This window comes from Cibotium barometz, chromosome 47 (genome assembly GCF_041138505.1).
Source record: "Cibotium barometz isolate CiBa-2024 chromosome 47, ASM4113850v1, whole genome shotgun sequence".
Classification (NCBI taxonomy): domain Eukaryota; kingdom Viridiplantae; phylum Streptophyta; class Polypodiopsida; order Cyatheales; family Cibotiaceae; genus Cibotium; species Cibotium barometz.
In genome coordinates, this window is record NC_141092.1 from 34,592,638 (window position 1) to 34,606,209 (window position 13,572).

A 13,572-nucleotide genomic window follows, 5' to 3' on the forward strand; every position below is an offset into this window, starting at 1 on the left:
TTTCTTGTTTCTAGGTCCCGCATCTTGATGACTAGAGACTCATGATGTTGCTACCACCAAAGCTGCCTCGGCATCTTCTGGTTACATAGCAACTCAAGCATGTTATCTTCATACTCGATAGCCAACTTATAGAGTAACTATCCAGAGTAGTCGGTTGGGCTAACACCAAATAATCATGCATATTATGAGCTTGTACTCCTCTTTTGAAATAGGGAAATAACTCATCATCATCAGTTAGCCTTTCCCTCAATTTTCATCTTGAGTTTAGGTGCTTGAGTTTAGAAACATAATCCCTCATGGATTCATTTTCTCTCTGGTTGATGCTATGGACCTGAGCCACATGACTCCATCTATCGCCACTTCGATCAAAGTTTGGTATGAACACATTCTTAAGCCGAGTGAAATTGACTTTGTCCTCGGCTTTAAGGCTCGATATCACTGGTGGGACTTCTCGTCTAGAGTTAGAGAAAAGGTGTGTATCATGGTCACATTGTTCATCGGACCATAGGTTTCACACATTGACTCAAAGATCTTTAGGTGTTAGTTGGGTCCCCATCTCCTAAAAGCTTTTGCATGAGTTTTCAAATGATGTGTGATTTCATCGCAGATGGTTTGGATTCAAGGGCAGTGCACAGCCCCTAACCATGCCTCTGCCCATTTCTGCAGCCATATTCAACAAATCCACCTTTGTGGTTGTATTTAGAGCTACGTGGGGATCCACTATTGGCCTTTGAGGAGCAATCCCCCCTACCTAGACCTCGTCCTCTACCTGCATAGGTCCTTCTATCGAATTTGGGTCTACGGTTGGGTCCGGGCAGTTCCTCATCACCTGGCTCTTCATTAGTAGCCTCACAAGATGTGGGATTATTGATCACCTCATTTATCTCCTCCCTTATGTAGAGCCGATCCGCTTCTCCTATAGATGCCCTAGGTTGATCATCCTCTTCTTCTTGCATTTCGAGGTTTTCCTCAGCCTTGGATTCCTCATTTATGGGTTCTAGGGTGGCATTTCTAGATGTTTTTGCTTCCTTGCCACGTGGCCGGAAGCAAATTATTAGTTTCTCTCTGTTCTGCCACCATTCTATGCATGTCGAGCTCTTGCCTTTTTAAGCTCAAAAGTTGCAATTAATGCTCTGCTTCAGCCATCTTAATGTCAACCTCCAATCCCTTAGATGTGGGGAAGAAGATTTGCTTCCTTGCCACGTGAACGGAAGCAAATTATTAGTTTCTCTCTGTTCCGCCACCATTCTATGCATATCGAGCTCTTGCCTTTTTAAGCTCAAAAGTTGCAATTAATGCTCTGCTTCAGCCATCTTAATGTCAACCTCCAATCCCTTGTATTTAGAGCTACGTGGGGATCCACTATTGGCCTTTGAGGAGCAATCCCCCTACCTAGACCTCGTCCTCTACCTGCATAGGTCCTTCTATCCAATTTGGGTCTACGGTTGGGTCCAGGCAGTTCCTCATCACCTGGCTCTTCATTAGCAGCCTCACAAGGATGTGGGATTATTGATCATCTCATTTATCTCCTCCCTTATGTAGAGCCGATCCGCTTCTCCTATAGATGCCCTAGGTTGATCGTCCTATTCTTGATAGCATTTTCCTTGTCTCGACTAACCCTAGGAGTAATTCTAGTAAGTCTCAAGGTTTTAGTGTTCCTAGGGGGCCAAACGTTAGGGCTGTAGGTGTTGTTAAGTCCGGTTTTGGACTGTGTCCCACGCTAGTTGGCAGGACCCTTGTTTAGATTAAGCTTCATCTTCTGTTTCGGGTTGGAGACCAAAGAATCCTCTGGCTATATCAAATATTCCATTGGACTTCACTGGAGAAGAAGGTTTCCCTTCCTCTCCATGTCCGGAGAACCTTATTCCTTCTTCCATGGATTCTTCGACTGGTTTCTTCGAGCTAAAAGGAAGATCCTGGGTAAGTAGATGCATTATCGTCAGGGGTAGGGTCGTCTCCAATAAGTTTTCCTGACCTCAAGTGCATGAGAAAATAGTTCAGCAGGCCAACTCATTACTCCAACTTTTATGCTCGGTTATCTATCAAATTGATGTTTCACGGGCGTTTCACATCGTGAAATGGGTTTCACGTCGTGGAACTGGGTCTCATGTCGTGATCTGTACTTCATGTCATGAATAGCTTGTGTTTCATACCTTGTAATTTTAGGCTAGAATTGCGTTAATATGAGTTGGGGAGATTACTATAGTGCACTTACGACTCTCTCTTGCCCCTGATCTGGAAATCCTTCAATCCATGAACTCAACCTATCTCATGTCGTGAAACTGCAAGTTCTATCTCACGTCATAAGATGCGAATGTGTTTGATGTCGTGTTGTACCCATTTCACGAGATAAGATTTTTCAATTTCCTTATGTTAGTCATGTCAAGATAAGATGCACTATCTTTAGTAAGGACATCCCAAGATTTCTAGTGCTCATGCCATGAAATGCAATTACATATCACGCCGTGAATGCTTTGCAGCACTTTCATGCGTTTGTCAGTCGAGCCAACAGAATGATTTTTTGAGTGGTTTGGAGTTTGATTTTCGTGCCCAATGAATCCAGAATGGTTGTGCCTAACAAAAGGAATGTAATGCAAGTAACAAACACAACCAATGGCTCTTTATTTTTGTGATTTTTGTGATTTTTTGAAAGAACAAAAAAAGAGTATCACCAATTGCTTATTTTTTATAGCAAAATTGGTTATAAAAATAACAAAATCAGAAAAAAACCCAAGCGTTGCTTTCCTCCAATCATGTACTCACACACACTTCAACACACACAAACTTCACAACTAATCTAGTTCCTTCACTTCCACACAAACCTTATCCGCACAATACTTCACAATGCACTTCCAGAATGCAAAGACAATAATGAAACTTGTATATTGGGAGCTAGAGTTCTAGGGAGATGGAAGAAACAATGTTGGTTTCCCCGGCAGCAACACCAAAAATGTTATGGCGGCCTACTGCACCTCCCAAGGGAACTCCACACATTCATCAATGGAACAAGTAGCAGATAACAACCGTTGTAGGGTACTTACCAAGTTTCGATCTCATGTCCCTTGAGGCTCTCCACGCTCTCTTGTAGAAGCTCAAATCCTTCAATCTCCACCTCCACTCTATCACCTTGGAGTCTCGAGGGAGTCGCTCACACCACAATGCAAGGCAACTTCCATCACTCTCCCACACCCAAGCATAGAAGAGGCACATGCACTAGAGTACACACTGTCACACACACACACACACACACATACACAAGACAAGAAAAGAGCTCTCATAGCATAAAGGGGGATTGTGTCTTTCCATTTTATGAGAAATTTCCTTATATACAATAGGCCCTTATTCAGACTTGGGTGCCCAAAACTTACTAACTAAAGCCTTGGCTGGCCAGTATCTCATAATGTACAACATTTATAGTGTCGTTACATAACACTTATTAATGTCCTCAATGGGAGGAGCATCTTTGTTAATCCAAAATGGGATTAATAGTGTGTGTGTGTGTGTGTGTGTGTGTGTGTGTGTGTGTGTGTGTTTTCAATCTTCTGCATCAGCAATTAAAAAAAATCCAAGAACCTATCCAACTTAACTAGTAAAAATGTTAAACATGATTAAATAACAACAGATTTGTATACAACTAGTAAAAATGTTAAACATGATTATATAACAACAGATTTGTATACAATAATCATGTTACAAGTAAGTGGAGCCAATGACTCAATTATTTGAAAAAATTTGGCATAGTGTATAAACCCAAAGATATTTTAAGAGAACAGATCCTGTTACCTACATCCATCTAGATATAAAAAACCAATCATTAGCCTGTATATGTATTACAGGTGTCATAGGATCTAGTACATGTTATAGGTGTCACTCAAAATAATCCTAGTCTATACTCTAATAGGGTCCATCACCCTATAGTATGTTGTGCTATGTGTAAGCAAGGAAATAGTACTATCCTAAGGTCAAACCCTTTGAAAATAGACCCTTAGTTTGTGTGTAATGATGGCCAAGGTAAAAGTCAGCCATTATAATTTTATAGTCTTGTATCAAAACAAGAAAATATATATCCATTATCACTAGTGATGGTCCCACATACGAAGTCAACTACTATAAGACTAGTCATTACTTGGGTCTACAATAGAACTCATGCTCACATACCTTAATCAAGGTTTGATAGTTTAATTAAACAACCGAGAGACATTCTTCTAATGAGCCACAACCAATCAGATAAATAGGGCCTATGTATTTATAAGACCAATGCAAGTTTAATCATTGTAACCCGAATTTGTATATTTATAGCAACAAACATGATATTTGCACGAGCTCAAACCGATATACAGAGATTTAATGCCTTCTTAAAATTCATACCCCTATTAAAAACCAAAGCATACGAAAATAAAACAACCGAGTAATTTAGCTAATGTTTTATTCCTTTAGAACATGTGCAAGAATCAAACCAATGGTCACCTTTGCAATCTTATTGTGACCAAGATATCTGCAAGAATTCAAAGAACAGAGGTGTATTGCGCCTCTTTTAACCTTTGTTCGTGGACTAATATTATGCCAAGCACACATGGAAACAATATAATGTACAGCCATATATCATATGCCTATGTTGAAAAGAGGACACCAGGTTATGATCAGAGACAATCATCACTACACATAGAGATACGGGTTTTATGTGCAGCAATATTTAATGTGCATGGGATATTGGGGCCTCATAGATTTCAAAAAAATCATGTTAATCACCTTAACAACTCATTAAGCACGCAGAATAGCACAGTTAGAGAACCTGTTGAAAAAACATTTAGAATTCAGATGTTGCACAAGAAGATCCTAGATGAGATGTTCGTTTGAATATTTGCACAATGTGGGTCTTATTTACATTATTGACCCAATATATCGTGCTTAACCACAAACACATTATGAAAAAACACTATTATGGGACTTGGCTATTCTTTGTCCACGTAGTGTTCAGATTTTGCACATTGTTAATAACGATAAGCTTTCTGTAACCCATCAGAAGCATATACACAATCTAAGTCTCTTATTTGTCATCATCCCAATGTATCATGCATAGCCGAGTAGTCAATGAGTTACGGATAGAAGCGTAAAAAGCAGTCATGGGACTTGGTCACCCATTATTCTATGCCCTAGTGAAAAAACCTCAAATGTTCATCTCTAACACAACAACATATACATAGTCCACGCATCATCATATACACCAATAGCAAAAACCAGGTGATCAATGTTTAGATAAGACACATGCAAAATCCAAGATGGGATTTCTGTAGGTATAATATTCATATACAAATCTCATATCAGTTTGCGGCTTGTGCAAAGCTAAGAGATTCTCAAAATATGCACAAATAAAATATTATGAAAGCCCTCCTATGATTTGCCTATCAGACACTAGTGAATTAAAAGCGTTAAGTTACCTAAGAGAGGAGCTCCCAGCTATTGCTAACATGATAGACATAGCTAGAAAAACACCAGATGATACAAGCTAAGTGAGTGTGTGTGCGCTCACTTGCACGGCCCAATTTATAGGCGAAGCAAAGCAGCTGCCCTTTAATTGTCATGAAAGCACAACAACTTCATGATCAGAGATATAACCCACAAAACACCATAGTTCTGTAAATAGAGTGCCTGACATTAGTAGGCGACTTAGAGCCATAACCACAAACTTCCATAGCCAAAGAGTTTAACACATGCAGGTGGCCTTCGCATGTACCCAACACGAGCATGCATACTTCGCATCATGCACCCCACACAAGAATGCAGATTTCGTATGCCTTGAATTAATACTCCATTACTATTTTCGGGTTTTGTTCCAATGTGAAGAGACCCCAAAAAACGCAGCTATTAAGCTAATTATCAGAGTTCAACTTACCAATAACCAGAGCCAAACAATGGGAGATGTGTCTATGTGTGTGTGTGTGTGTGTGTGTGTGTTTCTATTTTGGGTTTACGTACCAATGTGAATATCCCCTAAGTGCGACCACTCAAGCGATTAAGGAATACTTACCATAGCTCACAAAATGGGCGATGTGTGTGTGTGTGTGTGTGTGTGTGTGTGTGTGTGTGTGTGTGTGTTTCTATTTTGGGTTTTCCCCTAAGTGCGACCACTCAAGCGATTAAGGAATACTTACCATAGCTCACAAAATGGGAGATGTGGGTATAGTTTGCATGTAGGAGTTTAATGTTTTGCATTTTTTTAGAAATTCATGCATATGTGAAGAGCCTCCATATTGCAGGTGTTCCTTGTAAAGCTACTTCCATAGCTTTAATACCATTAGTAAAGGTTTTCTAAAAAAATGAGAGATGTATGTGATTGTGTGTGTGTGTGTGTGTGTGTGTGTGAGAGAGAGAGAGAGAGAGAGAGAGAGAGAGAGAGAGAGAGAGAGAGAGAGAGATTTTCATTTGCATGAGACCATAGTGATGTGAGCTTTCTAATAGATGAGAAGTGTGTGTGTGTGTGCCCACCCATTCCCAAGCACCATACTCACAAATGTTTGAGGCAATAGGCCCCATGAGTATAGGCCTACTAAGTAAAGAAGGATTGAATCTAGCCCCAGTCCATTCGTTGTTGCAGGCTAGACTCTCAATGATTACATTAAGTACATCTTTTTTCTTGAATCCATTATTACAAAATTTATTGATTAGTTCGGATATCTCCTTAAAGGCAACAAATGGGTTAGTTGAAGAATAAATTACTAGGTGGAAGGGTCCTAGAATCGTTTTTAGGCTTTGGACAAAAGGATGGTTGCTTTTTCTTTTAACAAACTCAAAAGGTATGATAGGGAGTTTTTCACGTTTCCAGGTATACCTTGTAACAAATTTACCCATATAAGGGCTTATGAGGGAGAATTCAATATTCAAATAGTTAGTTTTAGTGATGAAAATAGTATCATCAATATTTATCCCATGAATCCAGGTGGGTTCTATTGAGATAAAGTTAGTTAGATAAATTTCTTTGAGAAAAGAAGCAAACATAGGACGGTTAGATTGAGAATATCATCCATGTATCAAAAGGAATGTGTGATGCCTTCTAGCATGGATCTGTGGGTGGACAACATCCGCATGAGATGTGACAAAGAAATATTCAAACTAAGCAAAGTATATGTTACACATTACTAGGGAGCACAAGAACCCCATAGGATTGCCTTTAGTTTGTTTAAAAACCTGTGAGCCTAGTTGAATAAAATTGTGGTTAAAGAGCTAGAAGAGAAAATGTTGAATCTGTTTCCTGTCAACTCTAACCAGGAATTCAGTGGTGGATTGTTTTTTAACCCATCGAGGAAGGTTATGACTAAGGGATATTTTTGGAAATCCTTCCTTCTTTCTTTTTTCAAATATCATGTTACATACTTTGTATAGTATGTTCATGAGTCCCGTTTCCCCAATTAGTGGGATGGTCTCATAGCATTGTGTGATATCTGAAGTGAAAATGTGAAAGATAAGAGTTTGTAAGGTTTAAGATTACCTCTATAGCGTTTCTAATAATCCAGAAGGGATTGGTATGTATATTTAGAAAGGTTTTAAGCTCTTGTTGCTTTATACCACAGATTTTATGAAAGTCATCAAGTACCAAGTTAAGCACTTTGGTAATGATTAAGGTAATATCTGTGAATATGCAATTAGCCGCATTAGAAATCCATCTGAATTTATTTTTTTGGATTTTGAATGTAGGGACCAATACTGTTATTCTAATGTTAGGCATATCAATATTCATATTTCTTAATTCCTCTTATAGATCATTGGCAATCTTGAACAGATTGTCAATAAGTTTGTAAAACTCATCCCCAAATAACCGCCTTCTGCCTACCATCATGCAAGCAAGCTTTCTACAAATGATTGATACATTGTTGGGTGCTAATCACCATGAATTTGTTAAGTAATGTTTTTACTAAGTGTAAAATCCAGGAGCTTTCTTTGACAATGATTTTTTGGAGATCCATTTAATTTTTTTCATAAGTAAGTGAGGCACAACATGTGCAATTGCATTAAGTTGTGAAGACTCTAGTTGGAGTTTACTGGCAATGTTTGCTAGACAGTCTAGTATGGCACATTGATGGCCAAATGTGGATTTAGAGGTTCAGTAGGAATGTGATTTAGCCCTTTAGAAATTAAACTTCCGATGTTCATATCTGGAACAACGTTCAAATTTGTCGTGCACACATGTAAACCAAAGTCATAGAATTCTCTAGCATATGTAGTGAAATCAAAACAAAAACAGTGGGGTTTAGCATCATCTCGTAAGAACTCGTGTTTGCAAAAAATCTTCATTAGACTAGCAGTATGTCTCCAACCTATTTTGACATTTAGCAAAGCATCATGATTTCCTAAAACCAAGTCGAAAGCTACTATTAATATTTCTTTTAGAGAGGCATATTCCAATTATTTGTTAGTAAAAGGCAATGAGAGAATTTATCTTTCTGCATATCATCTTTGGTACAAAGAATCCTTCTCCCGGTGTGGTTTTTTGAAATCTGTGGACACAAAATCCGGAATAACATGTCTTGCAAATTTCAGATGGGAAAACCAAGCCCGCGACTCTTTGAAGTAAAGCATTTTGATATGTGCCATTGTCTATGCTGCATAGTGGTAAGGTGAAGTATCTTGTAGATGTACTTCAAGTTCCAAATATTACAAAGAATTTGGTTTTTATTGACCAAATGATTGAGCAGGGTTTGCAGGTGCACTTTAACCCTGATGGTTGTTATGTCCAAGACTTTAAAGACAAGTGTAGGTTTGTTGCAAAAGGAAATAGAGTGGGAAAAATGTCTACACTAGATGTAAATATGCCTGAAGTGAAAGCTGCAATGTTTGCACAGGGTTCAAGAGTTGTTGTAGATATAAACATTTGGCATAAGAGAATTGGGCATGTAAATGTGCAAAGAATGAAGTCTATGTAGACTAAAGAAATTATGCCAGGGCTGTCTAAGTTTAAAGTTGATGGTATGTAGAAAGTATGTGAAGCATGTCAATTTGGAAAGCAGACAAAGTATGTGTTTCCACATGATAGAAATAGGAGCAAGAATGTACTAGATGTGGTGCATTCAAATGTGTGGGTCTTGCAAAAACTACATGTATGGGGGTGGATGCAGGTATTATATAACATTCATTGATGATTACACAAAGAAAGTGTGGGTGTATCTCATGAAGGAGAAGAGTGAAGTTTTCACTCATTTTCAAAATTTCAGAGTGATGGATGAAAACCAAACAGGAAAGCATGTGAAGTGCCTAAGGTCAGATGGAGGGGGGGAGAGTACTTCTCCAATGAGTTCTCTAATTTTTCGCGGAAGAATAATACTCAGAGATAGTTTACATGTAGATACACTCCGTAGCAAAATGGAGTTGCTGAGCAAAAAAACAGGCACATTGCAGAGATAGCACGAGCATTAATTTGACAGAGAAGAATATGTTGCATAGCTATTGGGCTGAGCTGTTTTTACAGTAGTTTATATCATGAATAGGACCCCTACTACAACCATACATGATGTAACGCCACAGGAAAAATTCAATGGCAAGAAACTTGATTCGTTTTTGGATGTATTATCTATGTGCATGTGCCAGATGATTTGCATACGAAGCTGGATCCAAAGGTAGAAAAATGTGTATTTATTGGATATTCCCTTGAGCAAAAGGGATATAAATGCTATAACCCTACTACACGTGAGTTGAGGGTAAGTAGAGATGTTATGTTTGATGAAATGAGTAGTTGGTATGTTGCTGAAAAAGATGTCATTGGGGTTGATGTAACTGAAAATGTGATCACACAGAATGCAAGTCAGCAATCACAGTCATTGAGTGGACCTAGAGAGTCATCTTGTGTTGGGTCTATTGATGGACCATGGAGTGTCAGGCTATGTCAAAATACCAATCTACCCATAGTGAGTCAACAAGATGATATTTACGCTTGTGTATTAGGCACTTACTGTGTGTCTTCTTCTTATCCTCCGGTACCTTTGAAATATCCATGTTCACCTTATCTCTTGAGGATGTGGCAGAAATAAGATCGTCCACATGCACATACTGACTATTGTCCAGGATGATTATATCATTCAAAGTTGTCTCCTAGTATTTCTACTCTTTCTCTTAGAAATATGTGCGTCCAAACAAGATCATACTCTCGATGGAGATATTGCAAGAAAACATACATGAAATCTGACGTTGGAGATGGTGCTGGGGGCCGACTTTGTGAAGGAAATCAAACAATTTCTCATTAGGCGTTTCTTCAAACCCAGTATCGGGTTCGACCTCGATCTCAAAAGGATGTATCTATAAGCAGAAAAAAGATGGCAAAATGATTATTAACTACACAGCAATGAGAGAATAATGGAGATCTGCAGTTACAGTGCAAACGTCATTACAATGTGATTCATGGTGGATGTTGGCGAGTGAATCTTGATATTGCATTGTGCTCGACTGAAATATAAATGGTCTTTGGTGCACAAATATGCATCAGAAGCTAGTGATACTATAACTTTTCATTACAACATAACTATGGGAGTTCCAAATTCAAGCTATACTAATTCTGCATTGCTAAAATTTTAGCAAACACCACTATGACATAGAGATATGGAAAAGGGTCCCATATTCGAGCTAAAAAGACCTTCTATATTACAAGTCAATACAACGTGATTTACATTGGACTTTGATGAGGGAAAGCCTTATATCGCGTTGTAATGACGCACTATACAAGGTCTAAATTGCACTAATATGTAACAAACGGGCCTCTAAATATCACGATACTTAGTTTTTCGTTGCATACAACGAATATATGGTTTCATGTTGCACAAGTATGCAACATAGCCGATCGGACATAGGCTTCCATATTCGCGCTATAATCAGAGCATATATTGCAAGTCAATACAACGCGATATAGGGTGGATGTTGGCAAGTGAAGCCTTTTATCTCGTTGTAATGAATTATAATATACTAGGTGTATATTGCGCAAATATGTAGAAAACACTAAAAAGTGGCTTCTAAAAATGAGAGTATGGGCTGGCGATCGCCCACAGGGTTTCGAATTTGCGTTGTACTCTAACCTTGTATAACGCAAGTCAATACAATGCGATTTAGGGTGGATGTTCTCAAGTAAAGCCCTACATGGTGTTGTAATGAAGCTCAAAGTTATTTCTACTAAAAACGAGAGTATGGGCCGGAGATCACCCATAGGGTTCTGTATTCGCACTATATTGACCTTATGTAATGCAAGTGAAGCCCTACATCGTGTTGTATTGAAGCTCAAAATTATTTATCAATTATACATGATTCGCATAGGAAAAGAAGGAATAACACTCACAATCATAAGGAAATGAACATTTTTCAGACCGATAAGACTTGAGAATGCAACTCGCCTTAAAATTGCCTTAGGGTTGGCGACTATCTCACGGATGAGTGCCGATAAGATTAGGAGAATTGTCGACACCATTCGCACCATTGGAGAGGGGCAAGCAAGAGCGAGAAAATAGTTGCACAGAAAAAAAAGCCAAGAGTGTTTGAAACTCATGCTATAAATAATGCAATGTGGGAGTGCATGTGTTATCCCATGGTCTTTACACATGGCAGGATTTCATTGATAGTCACACACGTTCATTCACACGAGTGATAGACACATGTCATCATACATTCAAATGTCATCATTGCATGCCATGTCCACTTAACGCCATCGTCATCATGCAGCATCACATCTACTGAAGGTGGGACCCGTTCTATTAAACCCTAAATTATCAAATTAAGCCTTAAGCTCTCCGTAAACAGTAGCGTCTTTTAATTGATTTTCATCATCGTGATTTGCTAAAGGATAGTTCATTTTCACACAGGAGTTTGATTGTACATGCCCGCCCTCAAACAAGGGAGGCCTTTTAGACGTGCCCGCCCAAATGGGGGGCGGTCAAGTTAGGGTTAGGGTTTCACGGCGTCATATGAGGTCTGGTGAGGGGTTCGGGAAGACGAAATGGAGCAGCACGCAACAGGTGTTAACGCCACCAGGATGACAACACCTTCTGAAGATAGCCCTAGCGCCCCTCTTAGAAGGTGGGGTTGCTGTGTGGGTTTCAAAACTCGTTGTCTGAGTGGTGAACGCCAAACCCTGCCCTGCAGAAGCGTGTGTGTAGGAATGCCATGGTGTTGCGGGTGAGTTTGGGAGCCTGCACTGCACATACAGGTACGTGCAGAAGTTACGCATGTCTCGATGGCACGTGCTGGTGCTGATGTTTCCATGGGGCAGCTCCCCTTGCCTCCGTTAATCCCAGCTGAGATGCCCCAAATGCTCATCTGACTCATGGGAGGCGCACATGAATGCTTGGAAGTTTCGCTGACAACGCTCTAGCCTGGTGGCTCGCATGGGTGTTTTCTGATAGTAGCTTACCACACAGTTTTCCTTCAGAAGTTCTCTCCCACAAGTAGCTCGATGTGGACAATCATAAAACCTTCTCCATAATGGGTGTGTGTATGTGTATGTGTATGTGTGTGTGTACGTGTATGTGTGTGTGTTATCTAGCATGAATACATGCATCAATTTTGCATGCTGTCGAATGCAAAATCGGCATGAATAATTGTGAAGTATTCACCTCTGGACAAGAGTTTGATCTATTTTTCAAATTGTCTTTGTTTTCTTGATATTTAATTTTGCTTGTTTTGCACAAAGCTTGCTTTATAACTTTTCAGGTGCAGGCTGGTGATCATTGTGACATAGCTAAAGAAAGATGTGAAGGCTACTCTAGTGGTGGAATACCAAGCTTTCTGCTTATTTGGTATGGGCCTTGTGGGGATGGCAGAGAAGTCTTCTTGCCATGCATGTCATGAGGGTGGAATTAACCTCAAACTGCAGACCTTTAACCTTTATGACACTGTGATGGATTGCATCTTTCGCTGTGCGGAGAGTCGAGTGCAAGCTGGTGTTGCAGAGAGCTTGATTTGAGCTGTATAGAACTTTCTTGTTGTGATTGTCCTAAGCTTGTTCCTTTTCCCTCTCTTGATTTACAGAATGGCCTCATTTGGATTGATACCTTGACAACATGGATTTGGTACATGTGAGAATAGTTTGTAGTCTCCTGATAACCATCGATAATTAAACAAAGCAAGTTTGGATTGAATATCTTAGCCTCTTCCCAACAATCAGCTTGAAAATGCAATGATCATTGGGTATAACATGAGTTTATTGACCTGTTCATAAGTTTATATGTTGTTGTGTTGCCCGTTGCATTGTAATAAGTCCTCTTAAGTGTGAGGTAGCATATATTAATACCAAGTTCTACACCCACTATTGGGCATTGATGATGTTAGTGGGGATGTTGTAGTATGTAGTCTATATTATGCATGGTGGAGTTGATGGTTTATTTTCTTGTGGATGATTGCCATGAGGTTATATAAACTGCACTTTCTTATAAGGTGAATTTGGGCATGTTCTTGTATTCGTCTAGGTATATCTCTCAAGTGTGAGGTAGCATTGGTTGGTCCATGCTAATGTTTGGGTTTAAACGTTGGTTAAAGAGGATGCGACCGCACAACAATTTGATAACCTACTACTTTTTTCAAAGAAAAAAAAGTGATTTTCAAAGA

General features: G+C 39.3%; 1 long non-coding RNA gene and 1 other non-coding gene across 3 annotated transcripts; both read left to right on the forward strand.

Moving 5' to 3' along the window:
* The first annotated feature begins 11,813 nt into the window (after positions 1-11,813).
* On the forward strand, positions 11,814-13,171 carry LOC147611617 (uncharacterized). Of its 2 annotated transcripts, none has more exons than XR_015263775.1 (2): positions 11,814-12,454; positions 12,659-13,171. It is a non-coding gene; the product is annotated as an uncharacterized LOC147611617 (long non-coding RNA). The 2 variants fall into 2 exon arrangements; XR_015263776.1 differs by having other exon boundaries at positions 12,679-13,171.
* LOC147611618 (small nucleolar RNA snoR83) lies at positions 12,257-12,388 on the forward strand. The gene has a single exon (XR_015263837.1). It is a non-coding gene; the product is annotated as a small nucleolar RNA snoR83 (small nucleolar RNA).
* Positions 13,172-13,572: the final 401 nt, after the last annotated feature.